This window comes from Emydura macquarii, unplaced genomic scaffold (assembly GCF_026122565.2).
Source record: "Emydura macquarii macquarii isolate MOO-44397 ecotype Brisbane River unplaced genomic scaffold, CSIRO-AGI_Emac_v2 contig_1451, whole genome shotgun sequence".
Taxonomy (NCBI): domain Eukaryota; kingdom Metazoa; phylum Chordata; order Testudines; family Chelidae; genus Emydura; species Emydura macquarii.
This window is the reverse complement of record NW_027131588.1, coordinates 6,212,918-6,233,758: the sequence shown is the minus strand read 5'-3', so window position 1 is coordinate 6,233,758 and position 20,841 is coordinate 6,212,918. Positions and strand designations below refer to the sequence as shown.

The 20,841-nt window shown below is 39.0% G+C and overlaps 1 protein-coding gene across 7 annotated transcripts in view; it reads left to right on the top strand.

The window, feature by feature from the left end:
* The window catches only part of BNC2 (basonuclin zinc finger protein 2), a 407,420-nt gene that overhangs the window by 91,318 nt on the left and 295,261 nt on the right, over positions 1-20,841 (top strand). The window lies entirely within an intron of this gene.

Genomic DNA, 20,841 nt, shown 5'->3' with positions numbered 1-20,841 from the left:
AGAGACAGAGAAGGTGAGAGATCAGTAGAGAGAGCTGCAGAGTGGATGGTTCAAGAGGAAAAGACAAGGGGCAATTTAAAAATAAAAGATTAATGCTTGTAATTGTTCATTTTCAAGCAAAGCCTAAAGTTCATAGTAAAAATCTTTGTGCCACACAACTCCATCTTGCTAGATAAAGGGAGTGAAAGAGAGATGAGTATGTGAATTAACGTATACAAATATACAAATAAATATTAACAATGGTACTAATGGGGCCATGGCAGAGAAGATCTGGCCATATGATTTTGGTTTGCATGTTTGTTCCTGATTTGCATCTGCTGAGTGGCTATTCAGTAAAGCACGGACAACTACATAACATTACAATAACACCTTTGTTTTCTCTTCATTTTGCCCAGTAGGCAAAACTCATCCCTCATGTAAATCAATAGAGTTGGTGAATTTTGAATGAGAGATGAATACGAGCGAATCACTAGCTTTTCCAGAAAAAAAAAAAGAAACTATAGAACAATTATAGTTCTTCACTATAGTGATTTTGCGGAAACCATAGTAATATTTACTACACAGTTAACTTAATGTACTATAATTTTATTACAGACATAGTAATTTACCATACTATTTTAAAGAAACAAGAATATTACTGACTATAAAATTCAGCACACTATAGTGATTTTACAAATGTCATGTAAATTACTATAATCCATGATTCTACAATAATCCATTGAAGACTGTACTGCAGCATACACTATAATTACTATTAAAATGTATACTGTATTTACTATGGTTCTGTGGTAAAGCCTATGGTAATATAAAGCAATGTAAAATTTGTTGTCACTCTAGTACTTCACAAATCTGTGGCACATAGTACATTTTAGTTGTTATTATACTGGGATTGTGGTCATTTGAAGCTTCCTGGTGACAGTTGGAATAGAGCTGAAAACACAGGCCATACCACTTGTGCTAAAGGAGTACTTCTGAGCTTTTAGCAGTGTGGTGTCTAATCCACACAGTTCGGTATTTCTGCTTGATCCTGTAGAGGGCACGTCAGCAATAAAGTTCTTTAAAGTTCGTTTTTCTACAGAGGATAGAGTCAGCCTGACTTTGCCACCCCGTGATTTAAGGTAGACTTTTAAGGTCACCTGTCCATTTCATGTAAAGTTGCATGGAACACCAACACATAAGAGATGTTCCTTAAGGTGGACTTATTAGGCTAGTTAGGAACAAGACTGATCTGTAGACCTTCTTCTTCTGGTTACTCAGCTAAGCAATTTCCGATTCACATCCTGCACCATCAGTTATTTTTATTTATTTGTTTAGTGCTGGACAAGACACAAAGTTAAAGACAGTCCTTTTCCCCATTGCAGAAAGACACTTTCCCTCTTTCACCCTTTACCCCTGTGTTGCTGGTTGGGGGCTACTGGATCTGGATCAGTGGTGCTGGTTCTGCTGAATATGTGCAGGTGTGCAGTGCTCTTGGGACTCAAGCGTTGACATTTTTCTTTCTGGATCATAATATTCAGAGTAGTTTGCAGCTGTTGCTACAGTACTCTGGGGCCAGATCACACCCGTTCCTTTTATCTGCCAGAAATTCTGCTTACAGCAGCACGCAGGTTGGTGGTTCAGCTCTAGTTCTCTTTATTGTGCAAACTTTTTACTCACTTGGTGATCTTCACGGCCTATCGGTAGGTGATATTTCACATGCAAAATTTTCAGAAATTCTTCTCAGGAGCCTGAAACCATACCCCAAAGTTGATGCATAGACAAGCATCCATCCCTCATAACATTTTACAGTCACTGGAATGGTGGAATAAGAAGGAAAATGTAACAATGGGCTATCCACTTTACGTCCTGAACTCTTGACTCCATACGACTGATGCAAGCCTATTAGGGTGGGAAAGGACATCTAAAGCCACTGACTAGGGAAGCTCAGTGGAAAAAAAAAGAATCATAAACCTGATTGAACGAAGGTCACTGTAGCTGGCACTTCACAATGATTGTCGTCATTACCACTTTCTAGTCTAATAAAAGTGCAATCAAAGTGGCACCCCATTGCCAAATACTAGATTCTCAGCTCCATTTTGGGGTAATGGATACTGCCAAGGATAGAGACTCATCTCCCATCTGCCAGGATGGCTTATATAAAGGGTACACAATTCTGAATGGCCTGAAAACCAGGTGGACTTCCCTCTAGTGGCATAGAAGTGGAACTATTAGCTACAAAAGAAACTCGCAACCTTGTGCTTCACAAGGAGGATTGAACATTTCTCCCTAGAGAGAGACACCCTCACAAATAAGTAACTCTAAATATAATATGCCCATTCTTCCTGCTCCTAAATCCACATAATCCTTTATGTACCCCATTGGGCAAGGAAGCTGTGGTTTTCAGACCCAAGGGAGCTATCCTTGGAATTGCCTCAGCATCTGTTGAAAAAGAATTGAGCTCCACCTCGAGTGTGCTTTTATTTACACAAGCCCTAATCATTGGCATCTGACAGGTTGGACATTAAATACGAAGCCCTAATCACCACAGGATTCTCCAGAGGAGAACACTTTACTGATATCAAAATAGGATTCAGCCCTCACACTCTATCACAGGAACAAATTCTACTTGTAGTGAAAGAGTAGCCAACTTGAACCTCGAAGCTCTGGACTTCCAGCCAAGTTAGGATTCCTATAAGACACTTTAGGATTGGGACTTGAGCCTTGCATAATTGTGTGACATTCAGCAGTGTGTTACACACTGATTCATCAGAGACACTGGATGATTGCTCTAAAGCTTACGGATTTTTTACTAAAGACAGACCTGTCTTTATCTGACATGGGAGTTGCAGTGGTTCAACAGATCTTCATAGCATTGCCTTTCAAATCTATGATGTCCTTTACCATCTTCTACCTATCTATCAAAACCTATTTTCTAGTTGCTGTCATTTCAGCAAGACTGGTCTCTGTGTAGGGCAGCTGTCAATGCGAGAACCTTTCTGTGGTTTTTGCATATGATAAACAAATATATAATACATACATATATGAGAATGATGGAGTCAGGTTGCCTTACATCTTCCTTTTATCTGTATTCTGTTTTACTCATCTATTTTCGCAATTTACTGCATGCTACTTCCTCAAAGATTTCGAGGGGCAGGAATTTGTAATCATACAATCAAGGAATATTAGGGTTAAAAGGGACCTCGGGAGGGCATCTAGTCTGACCCCCCTATTCAAAGCAGGACCAACCACAACTAAATCCATCCCAGCCAGGGCTTTGTCATGCCGGGCCTTAAAAACCTCTAAGGATGGAGACTCTACCACCTCTCTATGTAACCCATTCCAGTGCCTCACTACCTTCCTAGTGAAGAAGTTTTTCCTAATACCCAACCTAGACCCCCCCCCCCATTGCAACTTGAGACTGTTGCTCCTTGTTCTGTCAGACATTTTAATGGTCTAGAATGCAGAATTTGTTGCCAGATCAGTTCCTTTCTATGAGTAACATCTTCCCTAATCCAACCTGCAATGGTTGGCTCTAATTTAGGGAATTTGGATTCAGTTCAGTTTTTGTAGTTTTCCTCTCTGAGGAGAAGAGAGATAAATAATTGAAGTTTACGTAGTTTGAGTTGTTGGAATGTTTTACTAAATCTTTGTTTCTACATTGCTGGGAGGTCTCTGCTGAAAGTAGAAGTAAAAGCCCCTGACCCTGAAATTTGCTTCTTTTCTTGGGCCTTAATAGACTGTATTTGATCATTTTCTGTGCATGCTGCAAAGTCCATTCTTTTTCCCAAGCCTTTGAGAAAGGGATAGATTGAATATTAGGCAGTGGAATGGGGTTTTGTTTATTTTTGAGATGATGGTTTTCAGCATGAATTAATTTGGCTAGTTAGTTCAGTTCCACAAATTCCTAGAGATAATAAGGCCATATTGTTAGCTGATGTATATTAGCATAACTTCATTAAGATCAGTGGAGCTACATAAGTTTACATGAGCTGAGAATTTGGCTTTAAGATATTTTAAAAATTATTCCTATTTTTTATGCTTCATTCTACTTGTAAAATGACATACAAGCTTCCACATGATAGTAGCATAGATTCTCGCTCTTACAGTTCCTGAGATACTGGTAACTTAAATTCAAGCCACAGTTGATTTGGAGTGTAAAAGGGAAGATGGTAATCAGAACGTCTGATTTTTTTTTTTTTTTTTTAATATGTCCACTATCTCTCAGATCAGCCATGCAGGAAAGAGCTGTTGTGTGCCATCGGAAAGCTTTCACTCATAGCTATAATTTCTGTCTCTGATTAGTCATAAGAGATCAGAATTTAAAATGGACAATGGTCTTGTTGACCAGGAATAATGCTGGTCATTTATTGGTTAGATAGTACAGTGAGGGTCCCTATCACAATAGCTAAAATCCACTGGGTAGACTAGATGTTCCTTCTGTCCCTGGGGCTGAATTGACCCTAGAAGAACACCCAACAAAAGAAAGAAACGGAGTAGATATGCAGTATACAGAAGGTGCGTCCTTCTTTGAAGTTAGTTGGTCTGGAAACCCTGAAAAAAAACCTGTACTGGAACTTACGGTTGAAGACTGACAGATACTTCACCCCTGGGACAAAAGCATCAACACAGAGTGCTCCGTGGACAAATTAGAAAACCACTGATGATAATGGCTTTAATTTATGGACCCAGCTTCATGTGCATTTTTTCAAACCATTCTTATACACAAACAAACATTCCAATACAGCATAATGACCAAAGCATGAACATTTTGCCTTGTGAAGCTATTGCTTAATAAATAAAATATTGCACTTGTGAATTAGAAGCTACAGTAAACTAAAGAATTGGAATTCAGACTTTGAGATGTTGATTGGTTTGGTTGTCTGACTACTCTGCGGGAAAGAAGGAGGTTTTAAAGTTATGTTTGTGTTTGGATTTAATTTGTATGGTAAGTTAAATCTGAGATTTATGGAGTGCAATATGTACAATGTTTTATTTATTCTTCCAAAGACTACGAGTACATGCAACATCTGAATTTGATCTTTGGAAACCAAGTTCAGGAAATATGGCATAATTTAATACTAATTGTCTCCGTTAATTATATCTTGCATCTGTTTATTTGCTAGTTCTATATTTAAGTAATTACAGTATTTATTACTCTATTCTTGGTTGTATTTCACTTTCTGGTACTATACTAACCAATGATAACTTTTCTTTCTTTTATTTATACAACAAAGGCAAGAAATACTGTAGGGGTTATTTATTCTTTTGAAAAAATATATTTTTATTTTCTTGCACTTAGAGTATGTAAAAGTAGGTTATTTTTCTGTGTGTGAAATACATGTGAATAAGACAATAACATGGGATTTTGATGTGGACTTAGTCTGACCTGTGCGTCAAGTCTGGTTTTCCAGTTCCAGAAATCAGAAATGGCACTTCACACACGATCGTCTGATTAACAAGAAAAATGTGATTACAAACAGGTGCAGTTTGATCCTACAAACTGCTCAAGTGCCCTCAAGTATCGAAGAAAGAGATGATGGCTCAGCACCTAGTAGAAATAGGCCCACTGTGTGCATCATTGTTTTTAAGACTTGGACTAATTTCCTTCTGACAACAGAGGAGGAAACCCCATAGAAGTGAGAAATTCTTACTTTAAATTTATGAATTAGGAAAACATCCCTGAAGAATTTCCCTGCTACCTCTTCTAGTTAACGATATGTGAGTTTGTGATAGTGAAAAAGAATGTTAAATGAGGCTGTTTTTTTACATATGTGCCTAATATTTTAGATTTATTTTTAAGAATGTTTATGCAGAATACTGTCAGTTTTCAGAGACAAACGAAATATTCCATACTTCTTCTATGGAGGGGTGTATGTGTATATGTGAGAGTGAGAGAGAACACGCAGCTTGTGAATGGTGTATTTGAATGTCTGCACTTATAGGTTTCATAGGATGAGCATGTTTGTGCGTTTGTAAATGTACAGTAAAACCTGTGTTAAGTGACCACCCAAGGGTCTATTTGAGGTAGTTTTTAATTAAAGGTCAAACAAAATTGTACTGGAAACCTTAGGGAAGCTTTAAAATGGTCACTTAAGATGGGCTGTCTATTAGATTTGATTCTTAGTTAGATGCATCTAAGAGTATAGAGTATCTGTGGAGCAGTTATAGTTGAGAATGATTTAACATTGTTTACCTGGAGGTGACAGAAAGTCTGTAGGTTATTGAGAATCTGAGAGAAAATAACTTTTTTATTCCAAGAGAAGCATTTTTTTTTAAAGTTGATACCAATGTTGTTATATTGTATGAGAGTCAGTGGCAGAGTGAAGGGGCTTCATTAAGTGATGGTTTCCACCTAGAGCAATGGTTTTGCATCTTTATCACATGCCCAATATTCACAATGCAAATAGAAGGAGCCGAGGAAGGGAGAAGATTATAGCCCCATGTGCATAAGAGTGCAACATAATACTTATGTGACAGTGATACAACTTTTGGTTCAGGGAACTATAATTCCATTTTCTGCAAATACTGCACCTTTAAATGTAAGAAATCTGCCTTCCTGTCAAATAGGAGGCAGAGCAATGAGGCAAATTTCAATATGGAGGATCTGGGAATGAGAGAGACACACTTTTTCTCCTTAATCTAAAAATGTCACCTTCACTGAAAGTACATGATTTGTATATGAAAAATTTTTATGGAAAACATACGATTTAATTGTATAATGTGTAAAGAATGCATAATACATGGGGAAAAAACTGTATCAAGCAGTAAGAAGAAGCATTGTGTGGTAATTTGTAAAAATGTGTCATGTTTAGAGTGATTGATCTTGGATCAAATATTGCTTTCAGATACATATTCGCAGCTGGAAGAGATGTATACATATATGAAGGCAGAATTCAGTGCAAAATATCATTAATACCGCTTCAACAGGGGGAATCGGCAAGGAAGAGGTGGGCAGAGTGAAGGCAAAAGTATAACACGGTATCTTTTATTTAAAATATAAAAAACCTACAAAAAGCTCTACATAAAAAGGATATTAGCTTTTATTTTGTATGATATAACATTAGGTAGTTAAATAATACATTTTCACAAGCTCATCAAGAATGAATGGTGAGACTTTTCACGTTTCTTACTTAGCATGAAATTACTTTAAATAGCTGCCTCACCTTCAACTTCAACACAAAATGGCAGCCATTAAAATATCAGCATTTTGCCAATTGCTTCTCCACAGTAGAATAGTTATTTCCTACTCCTGGTCTACACTGCTGCGCTGGGTTGACAGGAGATACACTAGTTATGTTGCATAACTAGCGTATCTTATGTCAACGTACTTACGTCTACGCAGCGTGGTATCTTCACAATGCTACGTCGACGGTAGAGCGTCTCCCATCGACACTGCCTTCTACCTTTCAGGGAAGTGGACTAATTGAGTCGACGAGAGAGCACTCTCCCATCGACTGAGCAGGTCTACACAGATCTGCTCAATTGATGCGGCAGTATAGACATGCCTGAAGTCTAAGAATGGCAGAAAATTTAGGTAACTCTTGGGAAAAATTAAATATGTAGTGATGACCACTGTATCTCCTTTAGTGATATCAGAGTCCATTTGTACTTTGCCATATACTGATCAAGAGCTTGAGATACAAGGGACTCACTTCATAGAAAGGAAGGATTATCTAGTGCTTAACTAGGGGCAGGACTCAGACAATATCTGTTCAGTTCCCAGGACTACTGAAAATTTCTTTGTGACCTTGGACAAATTGCTTAATTTCTCTGTGCCTAAGCGTCACATATGCAATATTTCCCCTATACTTTGTCTTATCTGCATTGGTAGTCCCAGCCCATATACAAACTCTAGTTCAGTGAGTCCTGTCTTGGTTTGGGTTAAGTAAGACTATAATAAAGTAAAATAATTGATAGTCCTTACTACTAGAGGTACAGTCAGGTTTGTTCTTGTTTCTGACTGTAACTTGATTGTTCTTAATTCTGAATTCTTACTTTAATTTTTAATTATCTAAAATAAGATAAGAATTATGGCTATGTAAAAGTGTGTAAAAATCTGGGCTTGAAAAATAAAATCACGAGGCTTTGTACTTTTAGACCCAAATCCTGCAGTCGTTTTTCAGGGAAACCGCTTACTGAAGTCAGTGCACCAAATTCCGTTTTCACTTACATTTCACTTACGTATGGTTCTGCTGACTTCAGTGGAAGCGTACCAGTACAATTAAGAGCAGAAATTGGCTAAATGGGAGTTTTGCCTCAGTAAGGACTGCTTTATTTGTCCCATATTGTTAACAACTTGGCATTAATTATAAACTTATGATATGCAAGTAGACTCCTCCTCCTCATCCTTTTACAAAAGCTGGGAAGGCATGGAAATGTAAGGCAAGAAATGAACTCGAGAAGTCATCTAGTCCATCTTTTTCATAAAACTGAATTTTGTATAGCGTGCCAGATGAAAATTTTGGATAACGTGGAGATTTGGGTCAGAAAAATCAGGCATTCTGTCTCTTGCTTTTTAAAAAAAAATAAAAACAGCTTACAAATTACATAAGTGAGCACTGGGCTACACAGATTTGGTGTAATTTTCAAGAACTCTGCATGAACATTTCCAGTGAGTGTGGCCTAGATGTATTTTTAAGTGAAATTATTTATTTTTAAATTGAGTGAGTAAATGAATAATTCTTCCCAGACTCTTGCCCTTTTCTGAAAACAAAAGCATCCTAATATATGGCATTCATCATAGGCTAAGGGGAAATGTTTCTTGTGGGAGCTGCTTGTTAATATATTGGCAGCACATCATTGAGTTCACCTGTAGTGTTAAAATAATTATAGTCTTCCCCCCCCCCCCCCCTTAATCTACCTTTTATATCAGCTCATAGTACAGAATTCTCCAGTACCTCTCTAAACATAACTAGTATAGTTGCTGAGCTACATTGATACACTGACAATCTGGACTTTTCAATATGAAGTTCTTTCTAGTTTTTGACTGTGTGTGGGAGGTGGGTGGGTGGGGGGAAAATCCTTTTGCAATAGTTGGCAGGTTCTTTATCTCTGTTAGAGTAGAAGGGTTAAGGCCGCAGAAAAGTCAAGAGAAAAAAGACTTTTTAGAAGCTGTTTGGCATGTAGGTGCATAAAAGGTGAGGATAAAACTCATTCATTGGTGGCTAATAGGCAAACCATACAGATAGATAGGAACACTGAGGTTAAATCAAACACATCGGAAGTTTGTGTCTCTTATAAAGGAACTAATTTACAGAGCTATACATAGTAACCAAGTATTTCTGTAGTTACTGTAGAGAAAAGTCCCTTGTTCTTTGCTGCTGTCACTAAGAGTAGGAATTCATCATCTTTTAGGAAATCTTTTTGGTTTGGTTTTGTTTATTCCAAACAAATAATAATTTTGCTCTTTGATGACATGACATGTATGGTCCTTTTCTGCTGTCAGCAATTAGGAGAACATCTCATCAGAGCAAGAAAGCCTTGTGACATAGAGACCATTTGCCTGAAATGTTCCCATGTGAGCTGTGGGCTTGGGTGCCCTCTGAAAGGGAGAAAAATAAGGCTTTTGTTAGAGTGACAGGCAGGCAGCACAAGCAAAGTGTAACGTAAATCCTTTAGTTGATATTGGAAAGTCATAAGCTTTCAGATGACACTGCTACATTCAACACACTGTGTGATCTGGGACTCTGTTGCTTGTATCACTGTGTGAGTGTGTGTACAGTGTAAACATTTTATGAACTGCAGTTTCTGATCCATCGGTCTGTCTGGGCAAGAATGTCCCTTGATACTAAAAAGAACAGCAATCAGGACAGAATTGGTCAATGCGGCATGTCTAATGGTGGGAAGATATTTGAAGGACTCACTATAGACACAATAGACTCTCTAAATAGCCTCTTTGCACCCTGAGTCTTATTGCAAACAGGTTCATTAAGGAGAGACATTCTGACACACAGCATCACAGTAATGAAAGTAGCTCTGTTTTTCTAATATTGTATCTTGCCACTTCAGTTATGCTGCTGGTACAAGATTTCCCTTGTGTTGTTGTATATTTCTCCAGAAAAAGAATCAGTCTTCATAGAATATACAATTATTTTGTACAGGAATATATAACTCATACCTAAGATTCAGTCCTTCCTGTTTATGTGCACTAGTCCAAATATAATTGGCAAACACATTTTCCACACCAAAAAATGCCTGAACCTTCAATTTGAAAGGCTTAAAGATATTGAAGATATAGTTGTAATAGAAATCTATGTAGTTATGATAAACTTTTCTGAAGATGTGCAAGAATGTAACCATTGTCCATGATCAAATGTAAAATAAAATATTAGTATAACATTTCCCTTGAGGCAGCATTTTTTTTCTTTTTTTCTTTTTAAGGTCTAAAGTTTAAGCTGATTCGGGTGAGGGGGGAGAATTAAAAAGGTTGTAGTCTATCCTGCTTTACATATAACTGCTGTGTGACTTAACCTGTTGGATTGCATGATTGTTAATGTACACTAAGAATGTTACGACCAGGGGAAAAAAAAGGTAATATTGGTTTTAAAGTGGATATGGAAAATTTAATGTGTTCAAGTGGGAACAATGGCATATTAAAAAAAACCGCTCATGACACAGATCTAATAATTCACTTGCCCCTGTAGGACTGGGGTATCAGCTCTGATGCCGCTTGGTAGTTTATTTTTATATACACCCTTGCTCCCTGTTGTATATCCTGCGTATGGGTTCCAGAGAAAAGAAAGAAAATAACCTGTAGGGAAATCAGCTTAGAAACCTTTCATTAAATACATTGTGTTTCATATAATGTCGTTCACAAAATCTTCAAGAAAGATAGAAAGTGTTATCAGACTGCATGCGTAAAATACTGTATTTGAATACTCTAATTTCCTTTAAGATTAAATAACAGGTGTATAGGCATTTAGTTACATTTCATTATTCACTTAAGCTTGATGGATGGGATGTTTTTTTTCTTTTTCTTTTTTTTTCTTCCTTGCATAGTGATCTTGACTTTTAAACAATACTGTATAAAACATTCTCGCCTCTCTACTCCTTGTTTTCTTTGTTTGTTTGTTTGTTTGAAATGGGTCTGATTGTTACCCCCTTTTGTAAAGGGAATAGAGGGTTTTTTAAAAGTCATTTTACAAGTGTATCTACCAACTAAAAAAGGGAGCTAAATTGTGCTGAGGAACAATAAAACTTAAAATCTTTCTTTGATAGAAACTTAAACGCAATAGATTTGTAATTGTGATTAATAATAGCTCTATAACGCAGGACATCAGTAATTTTATTAAGTTGAATTTCTGGTTTACCATCAGAGTTTGTATATTATCAGTTGTGGGCCTTTAAAAACCTGGAAAATCCTTATAATTTTTGCTGACTACTAATGCAAAATACACTAGGCAAAAGCCACCTGTGACACTGGTCTGCCTGTACATGGAGTTGTCTTTTAAGCAAAAGCTTAAACGCTTAAAACCTTTGAACTGAACCTAGTTTGCTGCACGCAGTGTATACTACATTTTCTGAATAATAGATAGTAAGAGTTAACTTATGGGGCCGCTTTTTCAAGCACAGCATTAACAGTCACAAACACTGTTGAATTTACAGGGCCTAATTCTCACTAAGGACACTTTACACTATGAAGGGGCCTATGAGTGAATGTCAGAGCAGAGTAAATGGGCCTTGGTGTAAATGAGGATTAGGCTCCCAGTTTTTTTTTCTTTTCCCTATAAAAATTGAACATGATTAGTCCATGCCTCCTCCACACCTCACCCAATCTGACCTTCCTCAGTATCCTTCATGTAGTACATTACTGGACTGGTGGAGAGTGGTGTTGTGTTTTACATGCATATGGTTGCAGATTCAAATCTTGTGTAATCTGATTCAGAAAAGGTGAATATTCTCTTTCCCTTGAGGAGAGGAAGAGATGAAGACCGAACCATATGTGGCAGATACTAGTCATGTTGCTTAATAGACTTCTGGAAGGTGCTCAGATACTACAGTGATGAGGGCGGTGTCAGAATATCTATAAAATAGAACAGAATGCTGTTCTAAACAGTTATGTAGCATTATTGTATTCTCTTTAGTGGTTGGCGTGTTCTAACCCATAGATGGTTGCATTTTGGTTGTGTAGGTGTATATAGGACCAAATTTTGTCTAATGCCACAAGCGAAGTTAATGTGTTTCCATGTTCTGACTGAGCCCAAAGTAGAGTTGCCAACTTTCTAATTTCTGCAAACCAGACACTACTGCTGGAGCACCGGAACCTCTTGCTGTCTCCTACTTCGCCTCTTCCCTCAAGGTTTGCCCGTGCTTTGCCTCTTCCCTTGAGGCCTTGCTCCCATGCACTCCTCTCCCCCTCCACCGTTGCTTATTGATCTCCCCCTCTCCCTTCCTCATCACTTAATCCTCTCCATGCCCTTCCTCTTCAGCTGGGCTCCCTCTGTTCCCAGGCTAGGATGGGAGCTTTAACGCCTGACGTGAAGTCTCCCTACCCGTGAGATGAAGGTAGGAGGCAGCCTCAGCTGAACGGGCTGGCACAGGTTGATGACTCAGCACCTCCATCCTACTCCAGGTAACCAGACTGACTTTTGGTGTCCAGTCAGTACATCTGACCAGACACTATACCAATCCCTTTTCAACCGGACTTTCCAGTTGAAAACAGGATACCTGGCAACCTTAGCCCAAAGTAGAGTCCTTCACTAAATGTCTTCTGTCAGAAGTAGGACAAAACAATATGGGGCCATGCAACAGGCCATGGCTAGTTTGGGGGCAAGTTGCACATATAAACATGTGGACCATGCCCTTTATGATCCTCCACAGTAACCTATCAAGGAGACCCTGTAGAGTAGGCTCTCTGTGACTTTTCAAGGGAGTGAAGGTTGAGATGGACATCTTCTGCCACCCACTGGAACTCAGTATTTTTTTCTCCCAGGTTTTCTAGAATGTTTCTAGAATGCTTGTGTGTGCCCTCTAGCTAGAAATTGGCCTCTGTTGTGTAAAAGCACCTTGAGATCCTGATGAATATCAAGTGGCGGGTTTTTGTTTGTTTAAGGTAATTTTTCCAAGTAACATCAAGAAATTGCTTTGTTACATGGGGCAAGTCAAATAACAACAACAACCACAACCACACACAAACAAAACAAAAAAGTTGTAATTTTTCGTTCTGGTGCTACATGCATTCATTATCCCCCCCACCCTTTTTTCCCCCCTGTATTTCTCCTGATTGTATTGTGCCATAGGCAAGTGAAAAACAAACCAGTCCAACCCTGACCAACTCTGGATGGCTCCAAATGAAGCCGTCATATCCAGTGCATAGAGGTATAGCCTTGGAAGGTATTAACAGAGGCTGCCCTTTGTTTATGTTCGAAGTTATCCAGGTGTAATGATGATGGTACCCTCTGAGGCATGGTCTACACTAGGAACCTATGTTGGTATAACTATGTCACTCGGTGGTGTGGAAATTCCACACCCTTAAGCGACATAGTTATACTGACCTAACCTCCAGTGCAGATAGTGTTATGTCAACAGGAGGGCTTCTCCCGTTGACATAGCTATTGCCTCTCAATGTAGGGTGACCAGATGTCCTTAGTTTTTAGTTTTTATCTTAGGCCTGATATTTGGGGCTTTCTTATATAGGCACCTATTACCTCCCCACTCTCTGCCCTGATTTTTCACACTTGCGATCTGGTCACCCTGTCTCAGGGAGATGGAGTACCTACGTTGATGTGGGAAGATATAGATGTTGTGAAAGGTCATTGCTTTGGTAGTTGGGCTAATCCCAAGGAGGGTGTCCAGATTTGATCTGGTATTCCATGGAGAGTCAGTGGAGAGAGCAGAGCACTAGGATGATATACCCTCTGTCATCTGTGTTGCTGAGCAGATGGGCTGCTGTGTTCCGAACTGATTGTAGTCTTTGGGTTTTTTTTAAGGACAGTATTCTCATATATATTCACCAAGCCTAAAAGTCAATGTGGTGGTCTTACCAGCTGTAGAGAGCCCCATGACTATTTGCATATCCAGAGACAATGAGGAGTCCAGATTTAAAAAATAAATAAATAAAAATGCTGTCAATTGTCTTTAATAGTCCGAGAGCAGATGCCCTCAATGGAGGATGGTGATGTAGAGATGGCAAATTCTGCAGAGTGCTTTCCTCTTCCCTATAGCATTGCCCAGTCTTTCCAAGATCTGGCTTCTGTCAGTTGCTCTTCCTCTAGTTTTTGATCACAGATAAGCCATTTGAGAGCAGGGAGATGATGCATATTGCATCTGATATAAAAGTGGTGTAATCTCTTTACTGGCATCTTAGTGCATGCTCTTTGTCTCCTCCTCTTGTGTCTTAGAGATTGAACATGTTGAAGTACGGATGTAGATGGCTGTTGCCTATAGCCACCACACTATGTGCCAGGGATAGCCAATAGGTAAATTGCTGGCCAAATCCAGACCCCCAGATGCTTTTGAACAGATTGTGAAATCTTTTAATTTACTTGTTATTATCATTGTTGTTATTTTTGTGTTGTTTGTTCTGGAGTCTGGACCTTGACTATACCTTGACCAAGAAATTTGGAGCTTCACAAAAATAATTGATTACCCTGCTATATGCCTTCAAATCCCATTTGTAGAACTCACATTTGCTGTAATACCTAAAAGGCATTTCTGGACAATAATGTCTAGGCAGTTGGCAAGTCATAACTAATGCTTATTTTACTGTTGCCTTGTCTTCCACTTCCCCTCTCGCTTTTCTCCCCTTGCCCCCATCCTTTCCTTTGTTTCACTCACCTGTTGTATTCTGGTGTAATTTAGAATCTAAAATCTTTGGGTTATGGGGCTGCCATCTCAATATTTGTGCAATGGCTAGCACAATGTGGCACATATCCCTGTTTTGGAACCTGTAGATAATATCATAATACAAATAATAAGAGAAGAGCATCAGTCGAGGCCGACAGCAATATTGTTCCATATGCTGGCTTGAGGCCTGATTGAAAGGAAACCAGGGTACTGGCACTGTGGAGGTGGAGGCTTTATGAAACTTTAATGAATTCCTTGTATTGGCTTCTGTCAGTATCTGCCCATGTTTTCTGTCAACAAGTCTTGAGTTTCCGCTTATTGTCTGGCGATTGGGAGAACTGTTATTTTAGACTGGACGAGGTAGCAGCCCATCCAGGCTAGTGTGGTTCCTTCTATTCTGTACATACACATCTTCTCTAAAAAATCAGGTCCAGGGTTTGATTGTGTGCGTGGGTGAGAGAGATTCTTCTTGTATATCTGGGCATGTTGTTTAGATAGTACATCTAAAGGCAGTATTTAAGGTCCAGAGACAGTGTTATCCTAAAACTTATGCAGTTGCATAGGGTCTCATGGAATGTCTGGCCCTATCTCTTCTCAGCCCTTCCACCTGTTAGCCCTTTCTTCTGCTCCATTTGTCACACTGCTAGCAGTGCTAGGATTCCAATTCTGTCTGCCTCTTGTTCAGGTCATATTTTGCAGGTATCCTCATGAAACTTAGGGCCAGTCTTGTTTGTGAGTGAGGAAAAGATACAACTTTGGTTCATGAAACGTGCTTAAGTTCTTTGGCAGGTGCAGGAGTCCTCCATGCTCAAAGCTGCAGAACTGGGAAGTTATGCTGAGTTGAAAGAAATTAACCTCAATTAAAGGTAATATTGATTGATTGTTATAGAGATAAATATGATGTATCACTCAGGAAAAAATACATTAAAAGAACATTAAAGTAGTGACAGAGAACTCTAAAAGTGAGAAAATACACAGTGAAGGGCAAAATGTAAAATCGTTTACATCTTTTATAAAACCTAAATGTAATAGGACACAGTAAGGAATTAGTTAAGAATATGTCCCATTGTGCATAGATATTAGGATTCTAATCTTCAGGGCATATTCTTGATCTTCAGAGTTTCTGTTGCTCCGTTCTCATAAAGTATGTTAAATTGAGTAAATATGTTATGCTTCAGCAGTGAATTTTTCTCTCTTCTTCCCCGCCCCCTAGTTTTGTGCTTAATCCCTTCTATTTTTCGGGGGCGGGGGGTTGTTTTTGGTTAAAATCTGTGTGAAGTTTTATATGCAAATAATGATGATCCATGGCAATTACTTGTAGTGTAATGAAGCTATGTGCTACAGACAATAGACACAATTAATCACATCTGCACAGGGGGAGGTGGGGCTAGAATGGCAAAGAAAAAACTATGGCTGGCCTGCGCAGCTCAGATTATGGGGATGCTTCATTGCTGTGTAAACTTCCAGGCTCAGGCTGGAGCCTGAGCTCTGGGGCCCTCCCATGTTGCAGGGTCCTAGAGCCAGGCCTGCAGCCCAAGCCTGGAAGTCTCCACAGCAATGAAACAGTTCTGCAGCCTGAACCCAAGTCAGCTGGCACAAGCCAGCCACAAGTGTCTACTTGCTGTGTAGACATACCCACAATGGCAAAACCCCCAGGCTCTACCAGCAGAGCTGAAGGACAACTTGGCAGCCGCAGTAGGTTCTTTGTGGGTTGGCTGGTAATGAGCAACATTACTGTCTCGTATACACAGCTTCAGTACGTTTCAGTAGGACCAAATTCTACTGCACAATCAACAGAGTTCAACAGAAGTGTTTATTTCACACAAAAAAAAATTCACTATAACTATAACAGGGTAGTGCCCAAAAGACCTGCTGTTTCTTAGCCCTAGAGATGTTGCTGGGCAGTTGGAAGAGGCATTTGTAGTTGTGTGTGTGGATTTCTCTGTAAAGTCATATTGTTACTTCTGTTAAGAGTGACTGTAGTAAGGCAAGCTGTGGTTCTTTCAACTCCCCGCTGGGAGCAGATGCTGTAAGGCTGAGAGCCAACAATTTATCCCCTGCATTGGGAAGTTGCAACTTCTCTACTCTTCTGTTTCTATTCAGACTAGAGCAGTAGTAATGATAATTCCATTCGAAGACCACTTTTAACAACCACATGGGAGGTGTTCATTTATATGTTCCTATAGAATTAGCACAGTTGAACACCTTTGAATGGAATGACACTTTGCTTGTAAACTCAGTGAAACTTCGCTATAAAGGTGACAGTCCTTTTTAAAGCAATTTGAGACTTTCAGTTCAATTTAGCTGGAAGTGGAGTTCACTCTAACAGTTTACCTGAAGGAGGGGGTTCCTCTTTATAGTTCTCTGTATTTATTTATTTTTTTTAAATAACCCTCTGCAAAGACTGAGGACTGAGTTTGCTAGAGGTATTTTTTCTATTCCTGAAAATACAAATACCCTGTGTTGATAGGGGCTTACAGTGGAGGTACAATGCACAACTATACTAAATCTGTATGTCATGGATGTAGAAAGGAGCATGAATATTTTTAAAAAAAAAATAGAGCTAGGGCTGGGTGACCCTCAAATGGTTTGTTTTTTGAATGTTTATCCAAACTCAAGTTTGTTTTGGTTTTTTTTTATGAACAATCAGAGTAGGGTGACCATTTTTAATAGCAAAAACCAATACAGCTTTCTTATCTCAGTGCAAATAGAGTTGATGTGGCACCGTAAGTTGAAAGGGGGATGATTTTGATGTGACACAGGTCATGGATTTGTGGGGAGGTCGAAGATAAGGGAGGAAAAATGCCATTTTGAAAGGGGGACAGGATGTGCTAGTGGTGGGGAAATAGGGGCGGGGGCTTCAGGCTCCCTTGTGGTACAGCAGACAATGAATTGTAGCCCAGCATGGGTATAATTGAGCCAGAGAATAGTAGTAAGGTGTGCAGTGTGTGGGGTTGTAAAGGCTCTGGTGACCTCTACAGTAGGAAGGGAATGGCTGGGGTTTAAGGAGAGAAGAGTATGAAACAGAGGAGAGGAAAAAGGACGGGAGTATGGTGTGCCTCTAGTAGAGGAGCTAGGGGGAAACCAGATAACCTCCTGGATAGTTTTGAATAAACCAGGAAGGAGAAAAGTGGTTTTGATAGAACTGGCTGTAGTAGTCCCATGAATCTGGAACTTCTGTTCATCCTATATCTTTGTATGCAAAATTGAGGTGGAAATCTTGCAACAATGGACTTTCCATGAGATATCTTGTTCTGCTCTCATCTGGAAATGTAAGTGGAAAAACACTCATCCGAACATTTCAGAACATCAGGAAAAGTTTATGTAGATCTCCATCACTGCTGGTGACCCATCGCCCAGTCAGAGCCTAAAAGCTGCAATGTTGGCAAGTGTGGGATTTATGCATTTAACACCATTGTACATATTGAATAAAGAGGCATGCTATATGATGTATAAAGTTTCATCTCTTTTACTGTAGTTTTAGAAAAAGGAAATATGAGACTTTATTACCTAGACAATATAATGTCCAATAAGTGATTGTTTGCTGTAGTCATAAGGTTAAAATTAGCTGAGTAAATCAGCCAGGAAAGCATCTAGGAAGCATAGTAATATGTCTATATTGTATTGAAATGAATGGACAACAGATATACACACATCTTGTTAGTGCTTTGACATATAGGTAGAATTACACCTAAAAATTAAGACCCAGATGTTTAAAAACATCCACACACAGCCTTGATCCTGTAAAAACACATGACTAACTTTCCAAACATGAGTAGTCCCATTGAATACATAGGAATCCTTATGTGTATAAAGTTATTCACATGCTTGTTTGCAGGAGTGGGGCCATAATTTCTGCATACAGTTATAAGTGCAATAATTGCAAGTGCAAATGACCAGGTATAGGTCTAATTCACTAATTTCACATACATTTGCTATGAATGTATGCGCAACTGGTCAACACACTTCTGAAAGCCTGGCACTCTATGTACATATTTGTGCTTTCAATTGATAAAACAAATGTTGAGAGGGCAAGAGTTCATAGTGTATTAACTGAAAATAAAAGAGGCTTGGTTCTCTTTACTTTTGTAGATATATTAGAGAAATATTCTATACCGTGTAAGTCTTTTGTTTTCTGTAGACAACAATAAAATCTGTAAGCCCTTTGGAGTTTTAAATACAATATAAATGTCATGCATAATCATAACAAGTATGCAAAATGTTTTAAAACATTTGTATTGTATGGAAGCAATTACTGGCACTGTATGTATTACACACCCCTCATGTGGGCTGAGGCCAAAAAAATGAAAGTTTCTAAACAAAATTACTTTTGTGTGGGTGGGAAGAGAGCAAAGTTAACTTTTATTAGGAACCAATACTGAGCCATATTTTAATGCCAATCACATACTTTGTAACTCAAATAAATAAGTAATAAAACTGTTTCATGTTAGGCTTCAGTTACTTTTCCCTTCAATCTCTGTCATGGGTCTTCCAAAGGAGATCCTTTTACTTTTATAGTAGAACTCTTTAAGACATGACATGCACAAATAGGAATCCAGCTTAGAGCAGGCAGCTATTGTTCCATTTGCCTTGTGCCCAGTCTGTGGTTGCTGAGATAGTAAAGTATTCAGTATCCTATTTTTCAATATGTTAGTTTTACTTCCTTAATATAAACCACAATCGCCTCCCATGTTTCAGAATCTCTTGTTTCAGAAGCATGGAAACTACAGCATTTTTTAAAAAGTACCCATGATTGTTCTGCACATACTGTGTGAGAATACATGATTTGCTGTACTGGATCTGACTAATGGTATCTTGCTTCTGACACTAATGCTGAAGAGACAAGTGAAACTGTCCATAAGACATATCTCTTCACGTATTGAGTGAAACAAGTCTTCTTTCCTGTCCTCTGCAACTATGTGATCAGTTTACATCCGAAGTCTCATGTATTAACCCCTTAACTCTCTCTCATCTGGTATAGCTACATCTTCCAAATGTGGGCTTTCCCTAGTCCCTGTCTGACCCTAAACATGTACCATGTGCAAAGAGGGAGCTAGCCCATTGAGGGCCCTCTGCAGGAAAATATTTGGGCCCACCTTGTGCTCCCCTCCCCCCAACCTCCACCTCCAAATACTCAACTATACTAAAATAACACATAGTAGTACAATTGTTAAAAAAGTCCACATGAAATAAGATGAATGGTATTGTGCAGGTAATACTAAATCAGCGCCCTCTTGAGCTGCTTGGGGCATAAGCACTTACACCTACCTCCACCACTGACTATGTGGAGTGCCTTCACATCACTTAGGCAGAGACCCAGAAATCAAGGATAGTACAAATCAAGGTTGGAGTAGTCTCCCCAACAATATTGCCAACCTCTCTCTGACAGTACAGTTACTTATGCCCCCTGTGAGGAAATCCATTCTCCTGGAATACTGCTTTACTATAAGCCAATCACTTGGAAAGACCAGAAAGCATTTTGGGCTCTCCTGCAAAAGACAGAAATGCTCTCAGTTCTGATACACCAATCCCCGTGAAACTGCAAAGAAATGGGTCATCATGCCAGCACCCTGTTATAGAGATTAAGCTATATTCAATTTTGCTTCATTATTTGGGACTATATTCTTAATGCAAAAACCTAGTACATTGATTAGTGTTGTGTACAGAGCAGTCCATGTGGTAAAATAAGTCATGTAGTAGACAGTTGTGATGTCACACCCAGGAATTATGAAAATCAATCAATTAAAATTCACAGAGGGTGTGTGTCACAAATTTTTATTATGTGATGAAGCTAGTCACTAAACCAAGAGGATAGAGTTTTTCTGATGGCCAATGTGCTGCTGCCATAGTAGTACGGAATAACACCTCTGATCTCCAAGTAGAACTTTCAGAGGGTAAGGCAAAATTGCGGTGACAGTGACCAAAGAAATATTGCCAGGGTAGTAAGGGAAGCTACAAGCTGCATTGGTGGAGAGGTTCAAGAAGAATGGGAGTGGAACAGTAAGTTTTAATCATTTTATTGATACCCCGTTTGCATCAATATTGAACTCTCTCACAGTGGTTAAAGGCAGCTACAGC